The 18,634-nt window shown below is 41.2% G+C and overlaps 1 protein-coding gene across 1 annotated transcript in view; it reads right to left on the bottom strand.

Annotated features, from left to right (window-relative positions):
- The window catches only part of RPL8 (ribosomal protein L8), a 149,819-nt gene that overhangs the window by 62,496 nt on the left and 68,689 nt on the right, over window positions 1–18,634 (bottom strand). The window lies entirely within an intron of this gene.

Below are 18,634 nucleotides of genomic sequence, written 5' to 3'. Positions count from 1 at the left end.
ACAAGTGACTGTTCAGTCTCTTACCCTTCAGTAATGAAGCACCCAAAACTTCTGAATGCAACTACTGTATTCCACTGCTTAATTGTCCTTGCTTGTTATGAAGTTTCCTTAATTTCAGGTTGCTTCTCGATTAGTTTCTATCCATTGTTTCTTTTCCTGCACTCTGGTGTGGAAAATAAATTGACCCCCTCTGTGGCAACTTCTCAAATGTTGCTATGGTGTTGCCCCAGTCCTCGTTTACTCTAGACTAGCCAAACTCAAATCCTGCAATCGTTCTTCATATGTTTAATCATCTTAGTTGCTGCTCTTTGCACTCTTGCCAAGTCTCAACATCATTTTGTAATGTAACCCAAACTGGATACAATATTCCAGGTGTGGCCTTACTAAGGCTTTATAAAACTACAGTGGAACCCCGACATAAGAGCTGCTCTACTTAAGAGCAACTCGAGATAAGAGCTGGGAGGGGAGAGATATTTTTGTTCTACTTACAAGCCCAAATTCGAGATACAAGCGCCAAGGAGCTGTCTCCTGAAGCCAAACGCTAACTTCCACGTTCGGCTTCAGGAGACAGCTGCGAAGCGGCGCGCGTGTTTTAAAAGGTTGCAGCCGGCCTGGGGGGGTCGGGGGGTGCTTGCAGCTTTCTTTCTTGCTCTTTTTCTTTCTCTCTTTTACCTTCCCTTCCTCTATTTCTTCTTTTCTTTCTCCTTCCCACCTTCTTCCCTCCCTCCCTCCCTTCACTCATTCCTCTCTTACTCTCCCCTTTCATAAGTTTCCTTGCTTCCTTCCTCTGTTCCTGTCCCTTCCCTCTTTCCTTCCTTCCTTCCCACCCTCCGTCCATTCATTCACCCATTCCTCTCTTGATCGCTTAAAGCCGGTCCCTGGTGCAAAAAGGGTTGGGGACCTCTGTCCTACAGGATTGGGTGGCAGAGAAGTTGAACATATGTAAATTTAAAAGTTTAAGAAAGTTTACAAGTTAAGTGAAAGAAACTTCATTATTCATTTATATGTACATGTACATTTCTTCATTAAAAACATGTCTTTCTGCATAATTTAGACTAACTTTGTGAGTTTTTTGAGGGCTGGAACCAATTAAAATTATTTACATTAATTCCTATGGGGAAAAGTCGTTCGAGATAAGAGCTGCTCGACTTAAGAGCCCAGGTCCGGAACGAATTAAGCTCGTATCTCGAGGTACCACTGTACTAATATTTCATATAATTTTGATTCTATGCCTCTTCATACAACCATGGATTGTATTACTGCTTGGTTTCTATAACCAGGCTGGAAATGGGACTTTAGTATACCTCCTGTGGAGCAGAATGAGGAGAATTCAGAACTTCAGCTTTTTAATGTTTTTTAACTTTAAAAAAAATTCAGGATAAAACAAAGTAAAAGGAAAGAACAAAATGCTGAAATTAAAAAAAATTATAAAGACAGCTTCTGATTTCTTTATAGCAGTTATAATTATAAATACAAAATATCCTCTATGGTTACAGTATTGTTAACATTAATGTAATCTCTTGATTTTGTTCTAATGCTCAAAACCATATACTCTTTTTCCCCACAAAAAGCCAAAAAGGTTTCAATTAAGGTTAGTACAATATCCTCTAAACTAAAGCAATCAACTTGGTCATCACACCAAGTTCCATCATTTTTAGTCTCATGGATCCAATAAAATATTTTCATCCTGGTGCATACAATAGTGCTCTTTTTAGCTATTGTCTGTCCACTGCAGGATGAAAGCCTCTTCTGAATGTTTCCAACATCACACAGAAAGTAGTTTATTCCTTTTGCCAATTGGGCCTGACATATTTGCTGAATAATAGCAGTCATGTAAAAAAAAGTTCCATAATTTTTTCCAGCTGCTCATCCATCAGTCTTCTCCAAAAAGCCGCTATCTAATGGTATATGAGTCTTTAAAATTATCTGTATTATATGTACTTGAGTCCAAATGTTTCTGCCTTTATTATAAGTACAGTGATACCTTGATACCTGATACAGTGATACAAACTTAATTGGTTCTGGGACGAGGTTCTTAAGGTGAAAAGTTTGTAAGACGAAACAATGTTTCCCATACGAATCAATGGAAAAGCGATTAATGTGTGGAAGACCAAAATTCACCCCTTTTGCCAGCCGAAGCGCCCGTTTTTGCACTGCTGGGATTTCCCTGAGGCTCCCCCCCCATGGGAAACCCCACCTCTGGACTTCTGTGTTTTTGTGATGCTGCAGGAGAATCCCAGCATCGCAAAGACGAGCGCTTCGGGAAGTCCGGAGGTGGGGTTTCCCAGTGAAGGGAGGGAGTATCAGTGAAATCGCAGCATCGCAAAAACACCGAAGTCCTCGAAACCCCACCTCCGGACCTCTGTTTTTGCAATGCTGTGATTTCACTGAGGCTCCCCTCGCTGGGAAACCCCACCTCCGGACTTACGTTGCCAGCTAAGTGCCCATTTCTATGCTGCTGGGATTCCCCTGCAGCGTCACAAAAACACGGAAGTCTGGAGGTGGGGTTTCCCATGGAGGGGAGCCTCAGGGGAATCCCAGCAGCGCAAAAACGGGTGCTTCGCTGGCAATGGAAGTCCGGAGGCGGGGCATCCCAGCGGCAGCAATGGATTTGTAAGGTGAAAATAGTTTGTAAGAAGAGGGGGGGAAATCTTAAACCCCGGGTTTGTATCTTGAAAAGTTTGTATGACGAGGTGTTTGTAAGACAAGGTATCATTGTAGTTCTAAATCTACAAACACAAGACAGCCCAAAATTTTTGTTGCTAAACAAGATCACTATTGAGTGAGTTTTGTCCCATTTTATAACCTTTCCTGCCACTACTGTTAAATGAATAATTGAAGTTGTTAGTAAAAACAGGTTGTTAAGTGAATCTGGTTTCCCCATTGCTTTTCAGAAGGTTGCAAAGAGGGAATCACGTGACCCAGGGATAACTGTTTCACCTAAGGTGCACAGGTGCACGCTGGCGCACCTAGCATGACCTGCCGCGCAGGGTTTTTCAACCCTGCGCAGGAGCCGATCGCCTACCTTTTGCAAAAGCAGCAACAGATATTCCGCCAGCACTTGTAAACGGGCTCTGGCAGTGGGGCGGTGGAAGAGGAGGCGGTGGAGGTGAGGGGTTGCAAGCGGCCGCCCCCCCTGTTGCACAAGGCGTGCACAGCGGTCAGGGGGGTTGTCGGGGCAGCAGGGGCTCGCTGACGTCAAGCCCTCCGGTGGCGAGCAAAGCTGGCTGCCCGGGGAAGCGGTGCATTTGAAAGTAAGTGCTGCAGGCTCCCTGCCCTGACCGGCTGGCCTTTGGTTGTCAGCGGGCCGGAGGGAGAAGGACTGGGCCGGTGGGTGAGCGATGACTAAAAACTTGCTTCTGCGGCCGGCATTTGTTACCTGACCCAAGAAGGAAAATGAAAGGCAACCTGAACGTGGGCGGCAAGGGCGAATTTAAAAAGCAGGTACAAAAGGCAAAGGTAGAGTACCTCCCTTAAAGGGGCCGCCACCTGTTTCTCCGCATCTGCCTTGGAACCATCTTGCATCTCTCCCCTTACCTGTGACTTTCCCTCAAAAAGACCGCTCTTAATCTCCTTATTTAGGAAAGGGAAGTTTGGACGAGAGGATTCAGAGGTTTTTTTGGGGGGGTTGGGTAGCGAGTTGCCTTGCGGAGGAGCCAAAAGGGCTGACGGGTCTACTGCGGGACATTCTTTGACGTTAAGGCCTCCTTATACCACCACCGCCCCAGTTAAATAGCATTTAACCCAGTTAAATGGCATTTCCCCCTCATCTCCCTTGCCTCTTTCTGCTGGAGAAGCTGCGGGCTCCATTTTGAGGGTGAAGGCGTGAAGAAAATAATTGGGTGGCTTGCGCAACCCTGCCTTTCACTCGGGCTCCGTCATGAGAAATGTTTGGAAAAAATGCCGCAGGTGGGCAAAATGGTTGCAGGGTTCCCGAGAAAGCCACGGAGCACACATTCCCCTGGCCGAGAAGCCAAGAAACCTTTGCGAGCTGACAGGAGGCTTCCAGTGGCTCTTCGGTGGCGGTAAAGCAGTTAGAAGGGACCTTGGAGGTCTTCTAGTCCAACCCCGTGCTTAGGCAGGAAACCTTACACTACTCAGAGAAATGGGTATCCAACATCTTTAAAACGTCTAATGTTGGAGCATTCACAACTTCTGGTGGCAGGTTGTTCCACGGATTCATTCATTGTTCTAACTGTCAGGAATTTTCTCCTTAGTTGTAACTTGCTTCTCTCCTTGTTTAGTTTCCACACATTGCTTCTTGTCCTATCTTTAAGTGCTTTGGAGAATAGGTTGACTCCTTCTTTGTGGCAATCCCTGAGATATTGGAACACTGCTATCATATCTCCCCTGGTCATTTTTTCATTAACATGGTTTCTTCCCTTGCACCTCAGCTGATCTAAGTTTGCCTATTTGTAGTCTTCCGTTCTTTAAATTATTGATCATGCTAATTTCAGTTGGAATCTTTGTATGCTAGTGATACCAATAATTAGGCAAACAGAATAACAGTGAGAAGGGACCTTATTCTGCTCCAGCCCCAGCCCCAAATAATTACGCAACAGATGGATGACATCTGTGGAAAAAAATAAGGTGCTCAGGCATGAAAATGTATTTATTTATCTAATTAATTAATTAATTAATTAATTAATTAATTAATTAGACTTCTATGCCGCCCAGTCCTGAAGGACTCACCTAATGTGCCACTCAGATACTATATTTTTCTGCTCACACACACACAAAAAGAATTAGAGGGAACATAGCCAGGGATGCTACAAAAGTTATACGTGTGAAAAAATATATAATTTGCTTTTGTTAAATTTTAATGGTCACTAAACAAACCTGTAAATTGAGGACTACCTATACATGCTTGCCAAGCATGATAAAATACCCTTGTTGATTACATTTCCAGCAAAAGATTAGAAAACCACTTTTATACATTACACAGTTTTTCTGATGACTTATATTAACAATTCATTTTATAAAAATATAACATAAATTCCACTCCTTTCCACCACAAATTCTCCCTTGGATTTATGTGTATATCATATATATTTCACATTGTTATTTACATTGTTTCATATTTCAATAAATGTATACATTTTAGCAATAATATAATCATTTGAGCACAGTTCCATTTCAAATTCAGACTTAAAATGTTCAAAAGTTCCTTTATATACTTTAAATTTTTAAAATAATTTTACATATGAAATCCATTGACATGGACTTCCAGTGGAAGTGTGGAATGGGGTAGGAGGGAGAAGACCCTCGTCTTCCAACTTTGAACAATTTGGCAACTGGGGACCCTTCGAGGCGCAGAAAGTCTGTAGCACTCTGAACGAGGAGGGGTGTCCTTGGTGTGCCATGGTGGAGGGCGACTGCTTGGTGCTGCAAAGACTAAATCACCCAATGGTGAGTCTGAAGCTTCAGCAGGCCACATAGCAGAGGAAACTAATTATTACAAGCATTCTGCATTGCATTATAAATAATGGATACCAACTTTCCTGATGAATAAAAGCCCAGAGAAAGAGTGAAAATCGAAAGTATACGGTCTAAAAAGAACGCCTTGATCAGAACTAAGCAGCTAAAGAAGAGTTGAGTGGAGTGACTTGGACTAAAACTCAAAAATGAAATTAACAAAAGGAGAAATAAGAATTATAAAATATTGTGAACTGTGCAAGTATCAAAATTAAAGTTGAATTTAAACTGAACTAAGATTGTTGGACTATTGGATTTTTGAAAACTACAATACTTGAGTAGAAACTGGAGTAGGAACTTTTAAAAAGGGAGTAGGAGTTTAAGAAGAAATGAAAGACCCAGATGCAAGACAATCTTAGTGATTAATATCTAACTAACTAAACACACTATAAAATGTTGGAAGGATTGCTAAATTCATTGTGGATATAATTAAGGTGAAACTATATTTACTTTTGTCTTTCCTCCTTTTTTCTTTAAGTTTCTATTGTATAAATTGACAAGATCCTAAAAATATCTTTTGTATTTTTTTGTATCTTTCAGTAATTGCAATACCCTGATTCACTTCTTTTTCTTGTTCCATTTCTTTGGTCTTTTCAAGTAATGAATTGAATCTTAATTATAGCTGTTGATTGATAAATTTCGTAATATATATATTTGACACCTTGTATTGAGTTTATTGTAAATGGGAAAGTGTGATTTATAAATGAATTAATAATGAACAATATTTATTATTAATTACTAATATTGTACATTATATACTTATTATATAGAGAAATAGTATTTGGAACATAGATAACATAATTATATTTAAATATATAAAAAATATATACTGCTCAAAAACATAATACATCTTAGATCTGAATGAATGAAATATTCTCATTGAATACTTGGTTCTGTACAAAGTTGAATGTGCACAACAGCATGTGAAATTGATTGTCAATCAGTGTTGCTTCCTAAATGGACAGTTTGATTTCACAGAAGTTTGATTTACTTGGAGTTATACTGTGTTGTTTAAGTGTTCCCTTTATTTTTTTGAGCAGTATATAAGTTATAAAGATACAGTAATATATTTATAAACACATTATTGTTATATTATAATTGTGAAAATTAAGAGGCTATTGGGGTGAAATAGACTACTATAGTTGCATAATTGATATTGATTGATAGTAGAATTGAATTTAAGTATTAGGTGATAAAGAGAGTAAGAGTAATTTTGAGTTAAAGTAGGTGTTTCAATTAAGGGTAGGACAATTATTTCTATTAACATTTATGAATGGTAATTTGGGGGATAATATTTAAAATACTAGGGGAACAAAGCAAAATACTAAATGAAATGTCAATCTTAGTGTTGTGGTTGGCTCTGGCCCAGCTCCTGCCCCAAGGAACGTGGAGGTGGATGTGGGGGAAACATCCACATGCCACAGGCCTGTTTTGCTCCCAATAGAATCTCCCAACGAAGTCTCCTCTGACGAAGGAAGCGTGAGTGGCAGGGAAGAGGGGGGTTTGGCAGGAGGAGATCAATCATCCTTATCATCCCTGGATTCTGAACAAGAACTTATGACAGACCCACGCATGTGAAGAGTGATGCATAGAAGTGAACAACTGAAGGATTATTGCAGGAGATAAGTGAGGCCACCTGTGGTTGGGTGGGGCTGCTGTAATTAGTGCTACAGATAAAAAGAGAAGCATGCTGATTTAGCCTTGTGGAAGTTTATCTGATTCATAGTTTCGTCAAGATGGTGGTTTTGCTGATTCCCTGTTCAAGACTGTGTGTGGACTTTCTGGACTTGGACTCAATTTCCCAGTTACTGGGTGAGAAATTGGATTGCATTTGACCTGTGCCTTGTATGTACCAGAAAATCCCTTTGACATTTAAAAAGGAGTTTTTTCTGCTTTTCTGTTGATAAAGACTTTTGGTTTTCCTTCTATCGTGTGGTATGTGTCTTTTTGGACTAATTACCCTGTAATTACGGGCAGTTGGGACACACCGGCAGAAGACTTAGCAACTGCAAACTTAAAATTTGGGGAAAAGTCATCTTCTATCCTATCTGTATCCACACCTACATCATCTAGTCAATGTTCTATTGAAGAAATGCTAACTACAGAAAAAGTTAGTAACATGCCCCCTATTCAAACAATGAATACGACATTAATTATGATGCAGGAAACAATGTTGAAACTGAAAGAGACAGTGACACAAAACCACAAAGAGTTAAACTCAAATATTCAAAAATTAGATGAGAAAATGGAATTGATTCAGGAGGTGATCCTAAAAAATGAAAAACAAATCCAACTGATAGAAACTTAGACTGAGAAGACAGAAAAAAAGTGGAACATCTGGACCAAAAAGTTATGACAACCAAAAAGGAGTTAGAGAATTCAATTATAAATCTCGAAGTGGACTGCTCCTCATATGAACTACATTTTCAAAATTTAATGGAAACAAGGGATGAAGACCTGGAAGTGTTGATGGCTGGAAATGTGGCAGAAGTACTATGGAAAGATACAAAAGATGCTGTTAATGAAATAGATGAAATCTACAGGGTACGCACCAACTATGCAAAATGCCATCACCTACCCAGGGAAATACACGCCGGATTTGCAAGGAAAAAGACCAGAGATTTAATATACATAGCAACAAAAGAGGAAACCATTATCTACAAAGGAAAAGAAGTAATAGTTCTGAAACAAATCTCAAGACATGTGAGAGAGCAAAAAAGACAGTACAGATTTTTAGCCAATGTATTAAATAGGAAAAATATACCCTTCAGATGGATAATACTGACAAAATGATTATCTCATGGGAAGCGAAAAAAATAAAGTGGACAACATGGAAAGAGCATTGAAAATGTTTGAACAAATAGGAAGAGTGGAGGAAAATTCTCAGGCAAGTGAGAAACTGGAACTAGAATCTCAAGAAGAAAGACAGGAAAGCCCTATATGGCATTGGACCAGAGTACCTCCAGAACCACCTGCTACCGCATGAATCCCAGCAACCGATAAGGTCCCACAGAGCTGGCCTTCTCTGGGTCCCGTCGACTAAACAATGTCATTTGGCGGGCCCCAAGGGAAGAGCCTTCTCTGTGGCAGCCCCAAGCCTCTGGAATCAACTCCCCCTGGAGATTAGAACTGCCCCCACCCTCCCTGTCTTTCATAAACTACTCAAGACTCACTTATACCACCAGGCATGGGGGAGTTGAGACACCTTTCCCCCAGGCTCTTTTATATTTTGTTTTATGTTTGGTATGAATGTGTTGTTTGGTTTTTTAAATATGATAGGGTTTTATATGTTTTTTAATATTAGATTTGTTCTACTATAATATTGTTTTTATTATTGTTCTGAGCCGCCCCGAGTCTTCGGAGAGGGGCGGCATACAAATCTAATAAATCATTATTATTATTATTATTATTATTATTATTATTATTATTATTATTATTATTAGAGGAAGAAGAGAAAGAAATTAGAACTAAAGGAACAGAAGAACCACCCAAACAAAGAGAGGCCAGATCTAGAGTCCAAAAAGCTAATAAATCAAATCAAAACTAGACACAGCTAAAGAATAGAAGAATGCAGAAAGAAATCCAACAGATATCAGTCAATGTACAAGAGTTAAACAGCACAGTTAAAAGGACATTAGCAAAATTAGTCAAATAAAAAATAGATATTATTTGCCAATAAGAAAATCACATCAAAGGGAATGAAAGGAAATACAGTGGTACCTCAACTCACGAATACTTACGAACTTTTCAAGATACAAACTGGGTGTTCAAGATTTTTTTGCCTCTTCTCACAAACCATTTTCTATTTACAAACCATCTCTTCTTTCTTGGCTGCTGCTGCTGCTGTGAGCAGGGCCACCATCAGGAATTTTGGGGCCCCATACAGCCTAAGTGTCTGGGCCCCCCCGCCATTTAAAAACTATTTTAAGTCGCCAAGCCACTCCATCCCCCGGGGATCATTTCCCGCTTCACGCCAAGCGAGGCAGTCCCATAGGCCAGTGTTTCCCAACCTTGGCAACTTGAAGATATCTGGACTTCAACTTCCAGAATTCCCTAGCCAGCGAATGCTGGCTGGGGAATTCTGGGAGTTGAAGTCCAGATATCTTCAAGTTGTCAAGGTTGGGAAGCACTGCCATAGGCTATTTCAGGAACTGGGTTAAGCCGATTGTGTGGACTCGTCCAGGAGAAAGAAAGAAGCGGGAGTGACAAGGGAAAGAAAGATCCTCCTGGCATCGGTCAGGCGGAGCGAGGCTTATTTACGGCTCCTTGGCACTTCTCCCTTCTTGTTGACAAAAAACCATGTGCGAGGGGAGAGGGGAGGGGGATCCCACACCCGGCAGCCACCGGCGAGGAGCTGGAAAGGATGAGGGGAGAGAAAAAGCAGGGTACCAGCAGTCAGGCGGGTGTCTTGAGGGGGCACTCCCATCTGGAAGGAAGGGAAGAAAGGCGAGGGCGAGCTAGGAAGGAAGGAAGGAAGGAAGGAAGGAAGGGTAAAAGGGGCGAGCAAGAGAGGAATGGGTGAATGAATGGACTGAGGGTGGGAAGGAAGGAAAGAGGGAAGGGACAGGAACAGGAACAGAGGAAGTGTGCAAAGGAAGCAAGGAAAGGGGAAAGGGGAAAATAAGAGAGGAAGGAGTGAAAGAAGGGAGTGAGGGAGGAAAGAAGGGAGGAAGGAGAAGGAAAGCAAGAAATGGAGGGAGGGAAGGAAGGAAAGAAGGGGAAGGGACAGGAACAGAGGAAGGAAGCAAGGAAACTTATGAAAGGGGAGAGTAAGAGAGGAAGGACTGAAGGAAGGGAGGGAGGGAAGAAGGTAGGAAGGAGAAAGAAAAGAAGAAATAGAGGAAGGGAAGGTAAAAGAGAGAGAGAAAGAAAGAGAATGAAAGAGAAATAAAAAGCCTCCCCTTAAAACCTTAAGACGAGACAGTATTTGGGGGGGGGGCAAAACGCCTCTGCAGTCCTGGAATAGGTCGCTCGCTTCATACCGGTCCCTCCATCCGACCCCATCCCGAACTCCGGCGGGTGTAAGAAGCCGGGAGGTAATCGCCCCATTAGCCAGATGCGTTTGGAGAGGGCAGAGGGCTTCATCTATCAATCTATCAAATTAAACCCGATCAGAGGTGCCTATTCGAGAATCCTAACTACGCTCTCCCTCCCTCCTCATATATGGAGATTCAAAGCCTTCTCAGACCTTTTTCCATCACGTGCGGCCACCCTCGCGCAAGCTAACCCAGTTCTGAAAATGCGCCGTAGCCTCGGATTGCAAAACACGCACACGATCGGGGGAGAGGGGGATCCAGATCTCTCCCTCTCTTTCTCCTTCATGATCGATCCCTGGGGGGAGACACGGGACTGGGTTTTACTTCGTGACGGAATATAAGCGAGAGGCGCTGGGGCACGGGGCGAAAGGTGCCCGACACGCTCTCCTTTTGTCTGGACGGCCCGAGGGGAAGCGATGTGCGAGTCGCCTTCTCGAGAACGGTCCGGGGTGGGGGGACACACAAAAAAAGCGAGGGGGGGGTGAGAAAAGAGAAAGAAAAAAGAAAGAAAAAAGGAGCGATAAACTTTGTGGCCAGCATCACCTTACCTGCTCCCAGTGCCAGCAGCAGGAAGGCGAGCGAGTAAGCCATTGGCTCCGGGCGGCAGGCGGTGTTCACGCCTCCCCCCCGAATCCCCGGCCCAGCACCTCCGGAGGCCGAAAGGTGCTGGTCTCTTGCCCTCTGCGATCGGGGCTCCCTGCCTGTCTGCCGGCCTCCCTGCCTTCTTTCCTCGCGGGGGTGGGAAGAACGTGTGGTCCGCGGTCAGAGATGCTCCGCAGAGGCGAAGTTTGGCGAGGTGTCTCTGGTCCTTTTGCTTTCCTTGGCGCGCTTTTCCCCATTGCAATCTGGGTTGGGGAGTTTTTGGCGGGCGCCGGGCCCCCCCATTTTCCAATTCGGCCGGGCCCGGTACGCCACTCCCAGTAGTACTGCCCTATCGGCGGCCCTGGCTGTGAGCAGCGGAGAGGGACAGCAAGAGGGGAAGCAGTGGTGGGCAGACAAAGTAAGGCCAATGGAGTAGGGGGAGGGACAGCGAGAGGTGGCGGGCCGGACGGAGTGGGAGAGGTGGCAAGCTGGATGAAGCAAAGTGAAAAGAGTGGGAAGAGAGACAGCAAGAGGTGGACTCATAGAGCCCAAGAGAGGGAAAAGGTGTGGGGGGAATGATCAGTGGGGTGGGGAAAAAAGGGAGGCAAGGAATCATAGAGCCCAAGAGAGAGAAAGATGGGGAATGATCAGAGTGAGATCATCCAAGGGCATGGGGTGAGGTATCACCAGTACGCTGATGATACCCAGCTTTACATCTCCACCCCATGTCCAGTCAACGAAGCAGTGGAAGTGATGTGCCGGTGTCTGGAGGCTGTTGGGGCCTGGATGGGTGTCAACAGACTCAAACTCAACCCGGATAAGATGGAGTGGCTGTGGGTTTTGCCTCCCAAGGACAATTCCATCTGTCCTTCCATTACTCTGGGGGGGGAATTATTGACCCCCTTGGAGAGGGTCCGCAACTTGGCATCCTCCTCGATCCACAGCTCACATTAGAGAACCATCTTTCAGCTGTGGCGAGGGGGGCGTTTGCCCAGGTTCGCCTGGTGCACCAGTTGCGGCCCTATCTGGACCGGGACTCACTGCTCACAGTCACTCATGCCCTCATCACCTCGAGGTTCGACTACTGTAACGCTCTCTACATGGGGCTACCTTTGAAAAGTGTTCGGAAACTTCAGATCGTGCAGAATGCAGCTGCGAGAGCAGTCATGGGCTTACCTAGGTATGCCCATGTTTCACCAACACTCCGCAGTCTGCATTGGTTGCCGATCAATTTCCGATCACAATTCAAAGTGTTGGTTATGACCTTTAAAGCTCTTCATGGCACTGGACCAGAATATCTTCGAGACCGCCTGCTGCTGCACGAATCCCAGCGACCAATTAGGTCCCACAGAGTGGGCCTTCTCTGGGTCCTGTCAACTAAACAATGTCGGTTGGCGGGCCCCAGGGGAAGAGCCTTCTCTGTGGCGGCCCCGGCCCTCTGGAACCAACTCCCCCCGGAGATTAGAACTGCCCCTACTCTCCCTGCCTTTCGTAAGCTCCTTAAGACCCACCTTTGTCGTCAGGCATGGGGGAACTGAGACATCTCCCCCGGGCATATACAATTTATGAATAGTATGTCTGTATGTATGTGTGTTTAGAAAATGGGGTCTTTTAAATATTTTTAAACAGTAATTTAGATTTGTCGTAAATTGTTTTCACTTTGTTGTGAGCCACCCCGAGTCTCCGGAGAGGGGCGGCATACAAATCTAAATAATAAATAAATAAATAAATAAGAGTGGGGTGGGGAAAAATGGGAGGCAAGGACTCATAGAGCCCAAGAGAGGGGAAAGGTGTGGGGGGAATGATCAGTGGGGTGGGGAAAAAAGGGAGGCAAGGAATCATAGAGCCCAAGAGAGGGGAAAGGTGTGGGGGAATGATCAGAGTGGGGTGGGGAAAATGGGAGGCAAGGACTCATAGAGCCCAAGAGAGGCTCTTTGCACCTTGCTTTGTTGGGACTGCCATCTTTCCCACTCCGTTTGCCTTGCTTTGTTCAGCCCCGCCACCTCTCGCTGTCCCTCCCCCTAGTCCGTTTGCCTCAGCTTCTTCTTTTTTTAAGCCTTAAAGTTTTGGATTTTCCTAGTGGGTTTGCACTCATTATTTGCTTTTACATTGATTCCTATGGGAAAAATTGCTTCTACTTACGAACATTTCTACTTATGAACCTGGTCAGGAATGAATTAAGTTCATAAGTAGAGATACCACTGTATCTAGAATATCCAAAATTAGGTGAAATATATGCATCTCTATCAGATTAAAAAAAGAGGAGTTGTAATATATATAAAGAAGGAAATTAAAAGTAAAGAAATATATAATGATCCTAAGGGAAAAGTATTATTGTTGGAAATTAAAATAGGGAATATAGTGATATTACTTCTTCTTCTTCTTCTCATTATTATTATTATTATTATCATTGTCATCATCATCATTATCATTATCGTTATTGTGGGGTATATACTAAACATATATATATGTAAACATATATACCCCAAATAAGGGACCAAAAGATTTCTATAAGAAAATTCATGCAAAAATGTTGCAAACGGAATACAAAAAGTTGTATTCGATTGGAATAATCTTTTTTTAAAAAAATATTTTTTTATTGATTTTTAACAATTTAAAATCACACAACATAAAACAGTGCGTAGTGAAATGTGAATTGTGCCCACCACCCCGACATACACACATTCCCCACCACCAAATTGGGGGTATTTCTTTTATAATCCACTTAACCCAAGAGCAATATATCTGTCTACATATTATAGAGTGATTCTAGTTTATTTCTTGTAGCTTGGTCTCGGATTCTGCTCGTCATATATCGTCTTACCTTGTCCCACCGTCCCATCAGCCGTTCCAAATCAGTTTCATTATCCAAATTTATCCTTTTTTCCATAATTTCAAATTGAATATGATCCACCATGTACCTATACCAATTTTGCATTGTCCATTTTGTCGCATCCTTCCAACCCAAAACTATTACTGCCTGAGCACTTTCTATTGCTGCTTTTTTTATTTCTCTAAATTCTCCCATCGCATTGCTTTTTACTAGTACTGCCATTTCCTTAGTGATTGACCATTGTATATTTAACATTCCATTGATATCCTCTTTCACTTTTTGCCAAAATTCCTGCACTATCGGGCATTCCCAAAACATATGCATAAACACTCCTTTATCTTGACAACCATGCCAACAATTCCCCCTGACATTCTGCTGAAAATGTGCAAATTGAACGGGAGTAAAATACCACTTATGTAATATTTTCCTTCTCATTTCCCTAATTCTTGTATTTTTAATTTTCCTTATATCTTCTACTATATTTTCCATTTCTTGTACCTCTACTAATATCTCATTTTGCCACCATTTAGTCAATCCATCAATCGTGTCCCCATCTGACTGCACTAGCAGTTTGTATATATTAGTTGCTTGTGCCTTTATCCCCTCACTTTTTTCTCTTATTATTTTCTCTAACCCTGTCTCCTCCCGCCATAATACTTCTTTATTCTCCCTTTCATTTAGATATTTACATATTGCATTTATTTGTAGCCACCTTCCCTTACCTAACCACCATTTTATACGATTTCTACTTGGCCTGCCATCCTTCTCGTATAACTGTTCTATCTTAGTTATCCCTCTTCCCTTCAACTCTCCTATAACCCTATTTAAGTTAATTTCGTTTTCTCTATTTATTACATAAAGCGATGACAGTTTAGATTTATATAATCCTATTTTCCCTTGCCATTTTTTCCAAATTTCCATAGTCCCTTTCATTGGGCCTATTAATTTACCTATATCTCTCCTATTCCACTTCCTAAAAATTAATTCTCTATTGTTCATCCCGTTTATCTGTTTTTCCAATTTCGCCCATTTATTTTCACTTAATTGCAACTCCATTAACCTTTCCATTTGAAAAGCTTCCCTATACAGCTCCAAACATGGAACTCCCCATCCCCCCTCTTTTTCATTCGCAATTAACCACTTTTTTCTTATTCTTGGTCTCTTATCTTCTTCAATCCAATAATTTAATTTTTTGTCCCACTCTTTAACCTTACATACCGATAACCCCCCCGACAGCACCTGAAATAGGTACATCATCTTGGGAGCTATCATCATTTTTAAAGCTCTTATTTTAGAGAGTCTCCTTAGCTTTTTATCTTTCCAGTTCCTCATCTGTTTCAACATTTTCCTCCATGTTATTCTATAATTAATCTCTTCCATTTTCACTGGGTTTTTTAATAACCAAATTCCCAAATATTTTATTTTTTTAAGTCCTAATTTCAACCCTGATTCTTTCCTAATTTCTATCTGTTCTCTCGGATCTATATTTAAACACATAATCTCTGATTTTTCCATATTAACCGACAGTCCCGATTCCTGCTTAAACTCTTGTAAAATATTTATTATACCTTTAATCATCTCCATCGGGGTCTGGGTCAATATAATTGCATCATCTGCAAATAAATTTATTTTCATTTCTAATTCCCCTATTCTATATCCTGCCCAAGTGTTATCTTGTCTTATCTTATTAGCTAAGATCTCTATTGCTATTACGAATAATTTTGGAGACAGAGGGCATCCCTGCTTGGTGCCGTTTAATATTTTAATACTCTGCGTTCTTTGTCCATTCACTCTTATATATGCTTCATTTCCTTTATAAATCTCTTTTATAGTTTCACAAAATTTTCCCCCCATATTTAATTTGTTACATAATTTATATAAGTAACTATGGTTAACTTTATCGAATGCTTTATAAACATCTAATTTCAAAATTCCCAATTTCCTTTTAGTAGCGGTAGCATGGTGCATCACATTCATTACAATTCTAATTGGTTCACTTATTTTCCTTCCCTTCATGAATCCATATTGATCCTCTTCAATTATTTTTGGTAAAATATTTTCTAATCTATTTGCCAGTATTTTCATAAATATTTTATAATCCTGATTTGCCAAATTGATCGGACGGTAAGACCCAGGCTCTCTTAAATCTCGACCCATCTTCGGAATGGTAACAATTTCTGAAAGCTTCCATGTCTGCGGGATATCACGATTTGACAATATATTATTAAACAATTTCCCCAAATGCGGCAGCAAAACATTCACAAAAGTTTTATAGAATTCCCCTGTAAACCCATCTGGGCCCGGTGCTTTGGCTTGTTTTAACCCTTTAATTACTCTAGCAATTTCATCTTGTGTAATTTCTGCATTCAAAATTTGTTTGTCTTCTTCACTTACTATTTTCCCAACCTTGAGGACTTCTATCTTCACTTGCTCCTCTTTATACAAATCTTCATAATATTTCCTCATTATCTCCTCTAACTGGTCATTACCATATCTAACCAATCCACTGGTGTCCCTCAATGCTAAAATACATGATTTTTCTTTCCTCTTCTTCAGATATCTCGCCATTTGCTGCATTGATCTTGTCCCCCAACTCTGTATTTTTTGTCGCATCGCCATTCTCATCTTATTCCATTTAATCTCATCATACACCATCAACTGTTTCTTTTTCAATTTCAATAAACTATTCCAATCTCTACTTTTTGTTATTCTTAACTGCTCTTGTATCAAATCTATTTCCCTTATCTTCCTTTCCCTCTCTCTACCCCACCTCTTCCTAATATCTGCTTCCATACATATACATTGTCCCCTCATGAAGGCCTTACATGCATCCCATACAATCGATTGTTTAATACCACCCACATCATTAATTCTAAAATATTCTGATAACTCTGTTTGCAATTTCTCTTTATCTTGTTCCTTAGCAGTTACAACTGCATTATATCTCCAAATTTTTTGATTTCGTTCCTGACCTATTTCCAATTCTGCCAATAGTGGGGCATGATCTGATATCCATATACTTTTAATGTCTACTTTTTTAACTTGTATATTACCTCCCCTATTCATTAATATGTAGTCTATGCAGCTAAATGTGTGATATCTTGCTGAATAATATGTAGCTCTGTTTAAAATATCTGCATGTAGATCCACCATATTAAGTCTATTTAAATGTAACATCCTGCTATTTGCAGTCCCATTTGTTAATTGCATATTAAAATCTCCTGCCAAAAAAGTTGAGCCCTCCTTAAAATTGTCTAACTTCTTCTTAGTATTTATTATAAATTGTTTTGTTTTCCCATTTGGGGCATAAATTGCTGCTAATGTCAACTTCTTTTGATTTATTTTCCCTTTAACAAATATCTACCTTCCTTCTCTGTCTTTCTGAATTCCGACCTCTTCAAAATTAACCCTCTGATGAATCAGAATCGCTGTGCCTCGACTATTTTGTATTCCTCTTGACTCAAACACCCATTTCCAATTTCTATCATTAATCAAGTTATCCCTTCCTCCCCTTCTTTTATGTGTTTCTGTCAAAATCATAATATCCACCTTATATTGCTTAGCCATCCTTAATATCCTAAAACGTTTCAAATCCGATCCCAAACCATTCACATTTAAAACCATTATCTTACACTCCGTCATAATATACCAAAAACACCCTTTTCCCCTCTTGTTTTGCCCTTGGTTTATATTTTTCCCTTGTCTTTACCCCTATTACCCCCCCCCCAACGTGCCTCCCCCTGTGCTCCCCCCACTGAGAGGGGAGAAGACAAGAAAAAACCTTGCCCATACCTGAGGCACATTATCTGGATTGCGTTCCCACTCAAACTAGCTCCTCTTTCAACCCTTTTTAATTTTATAAAAGAGAAAATTTCTCCCCCCCTCCTTTCTCCTTTAAATAATTCCTTCTTTAATTTCTTCTTTAATTTTAAATTCTTAAACCACCTTTTTCTCCCCCTTAGACTTCCCCCACTGAATGACAGATATACAGGAATCCCAAGGCATCTCCAAGAAAAATAATAACAACAACAATAATAGTAATAGTAATAGTAATAATTCTTTTCCTTTTCCTTCCCCCCCCCCCACAACAAGACATGTGCCGAATTGCTTTCTAGGCATTTCACCTCTGGCTCCGAATAAATATAAAATGTAAAGAGTTTTCTCCCCCTTAAAAAGACTATAAATCTTCCTTAGAAAAATATAGGAAGAAACAAGAATCTGCCGGCATCAAAGTGAATTTGAAGATTTACGATTTCAAGCAAAGACGGAGGCGCTTTCGCTGTAACAAGGAAGTGATAAGTGAGTACAATAAATCTTAAAATGGCGGAGGGAGGGAAAAAAGAAGACATCTCTAGCCTGGCTAATATTGAGAAAAAGCTGGATAAACTGCTGGATATTTGTAGTGGATTTGAACAGAGATTCAACAAAGTTGAGACTAAAATGGAACAGATGGATTTAGAAGTTAAACAAATTAAAAAGGAAGGGGATTCTTCTGCTGGAAAGATACTGAAAGTTGAGAAACAAGTGATGGATTACGATGGAAAAATAAGACAAATAAATGACAGAATCGCAAATTTGGAGGACAGACAGAGAAGGAGGAATTTGCGTTTACGAGGGTTCAGAATGGATTTGCCCTCTGATTTTAAGTTAACAGAAGCTGTCTGTGCTTGGTTAAATAAACAGACAGGCGTGCATGTCAGCGTGGAGG

Source organism: Erythrolamprus reginae, chromosome 4, assembly GCF_031021105.1.
Source record: "Erythrolamprus reginae isolate rEryReg1 chromosome 4, rEryReg1.hap1, whole genome shotgun sequence".
Classification (NCBI taxonomy): Eukaryota; Metazoa; Chordata; class Lepidosauria; order Squamata; family Dipsadidae; genus Erythrolamprus; species Erythrolamprus reginae.
Note: the sequence above shows the minus strand (reverse complement) of the source record. Positions and strands in the feature narration are given on the sequence as shown.